This window comes from Spinacia oleracea, chromosome 5 (genome assembly GCF_020520425.1).
Source record: "Spinacia oleracea cultivar Varoflay chromosome 5, BTI_SOV_V1, whole genome shotgun sequence".
In the NCBI taxonomy this organism is placed as follows: domain Eukaryota; kingdom Viridiplantae; phylum Streptophyta; class Magnoliopsida; order Caryophyllales; family Amaranthaceae; genus Spinacia; species Spinacia oleracea.
This window is the reverse complement of record NC_079491.1, coordinates 72960417-72966867: the sequence shown is the minus strand read 5'-3', so window position 1 is coordinate 72966867 and position 6451 is coordinate 72960417. Positions and strand designations below refer to the sequence as shown.

Here is a 6451-nt window from a genome sequence, read left to right as displayed (position 1 = left end):
TAGCCTTCTTGAAGTTGGGTTTTGCAAAGGTTGATTTGTTGAATCTTTCCTTGGAGAGATCCTTTCCCTTGCCTTTCCCTTTTTCATTTTCCCACTGAGAGCAGTCTTTGATTAGATGGTCTGATTCTCCGCACTTGAAACATCCTTGGTCAGGCTTGGAACCGTTTGGTTTTCTCATTGAGTTCCTTCCTCTTAATTTTCCAGGTTTAGAGTTCCTGTAAAATCTTTTCATTCTTCTGAACAACATGGCAGCTTCTTCTTCATCAGGATCTGAGTCCTCCTGTTCCTCAGCCTTAAGAGCAAGGCCTCGATTCTTGGGATTCTCAGGAATAGCTGCTCCTAGATGTAATTTGTGCGTCATCAAGGATCCCGCCAATTGTTCAATGTTGAATTTGGTGAAATCCTTTGTTTCGAACAATGCCGTGACATTGGTTCTCCATCTATCATCCTGTGGCATGCTCCTTAGGATCTTCCTAACCTGTTCATTAGAGGGAATATTTCTTCCAAGAGAAACTAGTTCATTAGTGATATTAGTGAAACGAGTAAACATTTCTTGTATTGTTTCTCTTGGTTGCATTTCAAAACGTTCATACTTAGACATTAATAAATCAATTTTTGAATGTTTGACCTCATTAGTTCCTTCATGAGTTATTTGAAGGAGATCCCAGATTTGCTTTGCACTCTTGCACCCCATTACTCTGTTATGTTCATGAGGTCCAAGGCCGCAATGCAAGATTTTCACAGCCATTGCGTTGATTTCAAATTTCTCAAAATCTTCATTAGTAAATCCAGACATGGGTTTAGGAACTACCTCATTTTGAGCATTGGTCATTGTTACCTCGAAATCACCGACTTCTATGACTCACCAGACTTGATAGTTCTCTGCCTTTATATAGATCTCCATCCCGTTCTTCCAGTAGGTGTAGAATTTCCCGTTGAACATAGGAGGTCTTTGAGTGGAATAACCTTCCTCGAGTTTCTCGTAAACGTTCATACTTTCCAGGAACTTTTTCTCAACAGGGTTTCCTGTATTTTTGTGAGATCCTGCTCTGATACCAACTGATAGTTCAGTAGGAACACTTGACAAGAGGGGGGGTGGATTGTTTCTTGGGAACTTGGGTAAGTTTCTTGCGGAATTTAAACAACAAAGAGACTGAGAACAATGAGCGAAGAAAGATATAAAACGGAGGAACCTTCTTGACCCTAATCAAGAAGAACCTCACTACTCTTTTGTATTAATGCAATAACTCTATTACAAATACACTCTTTAACTCGAGTTCCTCTCGAACACGAGTTCCCCACAGCAATCCCCTTTAATTACTGTGCTCATCTTTCTCTCTCTGACTTAACTCTAAGTCGCTCCTTTTCTCTTTGACTTAACTCTAAGTCGCTCTGTTTCTCTTTGACTTAACTCTAAGTCAATTAAGGATCACTCAACCCTCAAACCCAAAATACAATTTGATATAAAACACTAGTACGTAATAAAGCTCAAAGTAATAAGGAACTCAAGGGACACTCTTTTGAAAACTGATTCTCTTATAAAACGTTTAAGCTCTTAAGATATAATTTGCAAAGATCAGTTGTGTGTTTTGAAAAGCTAAAACTCTTCTCCTTTTATAGGAGAGTTTTACCTAGGGTTGGGTATCCATGTTCTCCTCAACTACCCACTAACAGTTACTGCTCAGTAACATGGGCATAGTTGGAGAGAAACAGGGGAGACCAAATTAAAACACTAAATGCACGTTTAAACAGAAATACGTGGGAGAGTTTCAAGGAACATGGAAAATCTTTTACTTGAGAAACAAGGAGAATAAATCATAATCCTATGTTTACATTTATTAATTAAATTCATTTTATTTATTAAAAAGATTTTCCAAGTTAAACTCTTTTATAATTACAGTTAATATATTTCATTTAAAACGTACCAAAATACTATGTCACTTTCATTCCAAATTACGTTTAAACTTTATTAAATACTTACATAAATCCTAAAACATAAACTCATATGTTGTAGTCTTCATGTTGCACCTTTAGAAGCTTCACTCGAATACTTCTCAATTTGTTCTTTCTCTGGAACGTCGAGGATCCACATAATATATGAGGATCTCGCCTTAGGAACTCGCCTAAGGATCTCGCCTTGCTTAATGATTATTACTTCAATGTAGTGTCTGACATGGATCAATTACTTGCTTATATTCCACGTTGCTTAGTTTATCCAACTCAGGATCTCCTTAACTTAGCATTATCCCTCTAAGGATCTCGGAACCTATTATGCAACATAACTTAACCAATCGTCAGGAGTTTGCTTTGTCATCATCAAACTTTAGGGTCAACAATGATTACGAAGACGCCTTACGAGTAAGGTGAAGGTGGAAGTTAGGTGGAAGTGAACTTATAAGAGCCATGAGACAAGGTCCCATGGTCCCAACTGGAATGAATAAGCTCTGCCTTCCACTTTTCACCAGCAGCACCGATGACAACATGCAATGGATAAAAATGCTCCGGGAAGGGGTGTGCTAATTTCCAGTTTGGTGCGTTGCTTTCATATCTATTCACTTCCTCATGCCTGAAAACCACAAACCAAATCATAATTAAAATATGTGATAGATTAATAATTATATAAATATCCTCCTTAATACCCACCTTACTCGCCTCAAGACTCGCGTTACCCTCCATTTCCAAATTATAATATCAACAAAATATATAAAATGCAATACATGAATAGTTGAATACATGATTTCATGATTCCTAACATACCTAACGTCTACCCAAGTAACCCGATTAAACACTATTGTAAGAATAGCCCTGTGCGATTTATGGATTTACTTTAACTTCAAAATTATTCATGTAAGGAAAGAGAAAAATAATGAAAACAAAATTTTTAAACTTAGAAAAATGAAGAGCTCGAAGATTTTTGGAGAAACCCGTTCAATGAAATTGGTATGTAAAACTATGAAAAGGGACTTATTTGGGAAGAATCAGAGATAATAATCGACCGAGCTGAGACAAATAGGGTAAATATAAAGAAGAAAATACATCATTATTATAAAAAGAAAAATAAATTAATGACATAGACATGTGACATCATAATATATAAATTCATATTTTAAAATATTAGTATAGATTAAGCAAGGCGTTGCTAGATGCTACCTGTATTACAAATTCTTATTTCAACTCACTATCCTAAACTAATGTGCGAAATAAATCTACATGCATACAATAAAATCTCACGTACAATAAAGTAAAATGTCCTCAATTAATGCAAGTCTCTAGTCCCTCCTTATTTAATTAAAATGTGTATTTTTACCAGAATGTAGTTTATGATAATGAGTTAATTAAATTTATTAAAATAAGATGAAATTGAGGTATTGAGTGAATTATTTATTGTAATAAAAAGATGATGTGATTAAGTGTGAGGACCACGAAGAAGGGGAGAAATACTAATATAAAGGGAAGTGGAATCCATAATAGCAAAAAAAAAAAAATGTATCATTTAGTTAAATACTGCCAATTACTGCAAATTTATTCTTTAATTAAATACGGAGGTACCGAGGGAACGAAAAATATGACTTGTACTCCGTAATTTTTTAATTTCTTTTTGTAGAGGGTCAATGGTATAGTCGTGATTTGAATTCGGAACCACCCCATCAGTAATTATTAGTTGATCATTCATAATGTTTTAAATATCCTTGTTATTTTCCAATTATACTTCATTTATCCTTAGCTTAGGTGGCATATTACTTCTCACATCTTAGATAATATTACAAAAGTGGTTGTATTTTAAAATCTGTAATGCGTTGACCCATATTAAATTATGTGTTCTAATTATTTTCCTTCTGTATTATTCTTTCTCTTACCTTCGTTACAACAATACAACAATTCACATGACTAGTACTCATTCCGTAATTGTTTTAAAGATCTTTGTTAAGATCAGTTATTTTCCAATACGTCCGGCCGTCATCCTTAAATTAGGTGGCACATTAATTTTTCGTTGAAAAGCATTGGTCAATGGTATTGTACTATTTTTTTTAAATTTTTTTTGACATTTGGTATTGTACTATTGTAGTTATAAATTAATTTGTGAAATAATTAAATGTCCTAAATAGGGATGGCAGCGGGTCCAGGACCCTACCCGGATCCTGTCGGACCCTACCCTAAAAGTAGGGTATAGGTCTTTATTTTTTAGACCCTATAGGGTAAGGGTAGGGTATGGGCATATGCTGTTTTTTTTAAGGTAGGATAAGGGTCTTAATTTTTCAGACCTGTACCCTATCCATACCCTACCCGCGGACCCTTAAGACCCATACCCTACCCATACCCTATATTTAGACCCGCTTAAATTTTGTTATTTATATGTACTTCACTTTTTTTGTAAGATCTTGATGATGAAGTAGATGATAATATGGACGATAACTACTACTAAAGTACTGAATGAATGCCTATTTATTAACATTAATGTTGTGTAGTTAAGAATGTGGGATTTTGTAACTTATGAGCTTCGTACTTTAAAATGTATTGTGTTTAAGGAAAGACAAGGATAATTTTTGAAAACTAGCTATTTATTTGTTTTAAAATGTCTTATTACTCGTTGTTATTGTATTATTTTTGCATATTACATATAATTTCATACAAAAAAGGAAATAAAAGTTATAATTTAACGCGGACCCGCATAAGACCCTAGATCCTACCCATACCCTGTCGGACCCATAGGGTCCGGGTAAGGGTCTTATAATTTTAGACCCTATAGGGTAAAGGTAGGGTATGGGAATATGTCAAAAAGTTAGGATTCGGGTCCGGATATTACTACACCCTACCCAGACCCTACCCATTGTCATCCCTAGTCCTAAACAATCATAAAATGAATTCATTTTGGTAAGCTAAGATAAAAAAAAGAAAAGAAGGGTGAAATGTTAGACTTATTACCTTTCGTTAGTGAGAGCTGTGTGAAGCCAGGAATCAAAGTGAGCAGTCCATGGAGCAACCCCATCACGGTAATGAGGGGTTTCGTCCAAAGGGTGCGTCATGCTTCCGGATCCGATAATGAGAACACCTTCGTCTTTCAACAGAGCCAACGCCCGTCCCAAGTTATAGTGATATGTTCCATCCAATTTTGGTTGAACTGAGAGCTGACATACTGGGATATTAGCCTCAGGGTACATCAGCATAAGAGGCACCCATGCACCATGATCAAGACGTGACCACGTTTTTTCTCAATGTGTACCGTTTCCAAACCTGATTTCTTCAGAAGTTCCTCTACTCTTTTTGCCAATTTTGGAGATCCAGGAGCTGCATACTTGAACTGATAACAAACGAACACCTTTGTTACTTCGTCAAGTATTATTTAGGAACGGATCGAGGAACTATATAATATAAATTAAATAATAATAATAATAATAATAATAATAATAATTATTGTAAAATATTTGACTTTGTTAGCATTTGATTCAAAATAATAATAATAATAATAATAATAATAATAATAATAAGGTTACCTGGTACATGGCAGGAGGATAGTCATCAAAATCATAGATGGTATCATTGATATGAACAGCATTAACAGAAGGATGATCAGTTTCCCAATGACCAGAAATTACAAGTATCGCCTTCGGCTTCTTAGACAAGATTTTTTCTTTCCATATTTCGAAGAATGGTCTTAGTGGATGTGCGTTTTGCACTGTCAAAATAGGGTTTCCATGGGTTATGAACAAGGTTTCGTTTATCTTTTCATCTTCTCCACCCATTTTCACTATAATTATTTGACAAAAAGTGAAGCTTGTATATTCTGGCTTCCAGATCAATATTTATAATAATTTAAGGATGCATGGCTAACTGGCTACTAATATATATATATTTTTACTTCAATGTAATATTTTTACTACGCCACATATATACTCTTACTCTTTTTTTTTTTTTTTTTTTTTTTTTTGACATAGGCTTAATTTTACATAAATTAAAAAGTTTACACACTAAACAAAGTATTAGGGTCTTTATAGACCATTACACATACTACAAAACAAACTAAATGCATAGGCTCTTCTCCGTTGGACCCTCGATTGTTGACTTGGCTTTGTTTACAACGCCAGACCACACATAGCGTGCCAAAGCCTTTTTTAGTGAGTTCCTTGAAGACTGATTTGCTGGGGAGGTAAACTATTGGAGGCGACCTTAAGAACCTGTAAAACTTGACATACAAGGAAAGAAGTAGAAGAGTAGTAACGACACGAGCCGGTTGCAAAGAGCCTGAGATTTGCTCACAAGCTATAAGAATCACCAAAAGTGACTCGGAAAGCATGCTATGAACCCCCGTAGAACGGGGAGCAGCGTTGAAATAAAAGTTTTTGAAAGCGATAAACAAAGTCATCGCTAACCAAAATTGAGAATTAACATTAGTTAATCTCAACAACGAACAGACAACCATGACCCATGAATACCAAAACCCCCTCCCACACAT

At 35.2% G+C, this 6451-nt stretch overlaps 1 pseudogene; it reads right to left on the bottom strand.

The window, feature by feature from the left end:
* Positions 1 to 1328: 1328 nt before the first annotated feature.
* On the bottom strand, positions 1329 to 5779 carry LOC110800072 (4,5-DOPA dioxygenase extradiol 1-like; annotated as a pseudogene).
* Between the last annotated feature and the right edge of the window lie 672 nt (positions 5780 to 6451).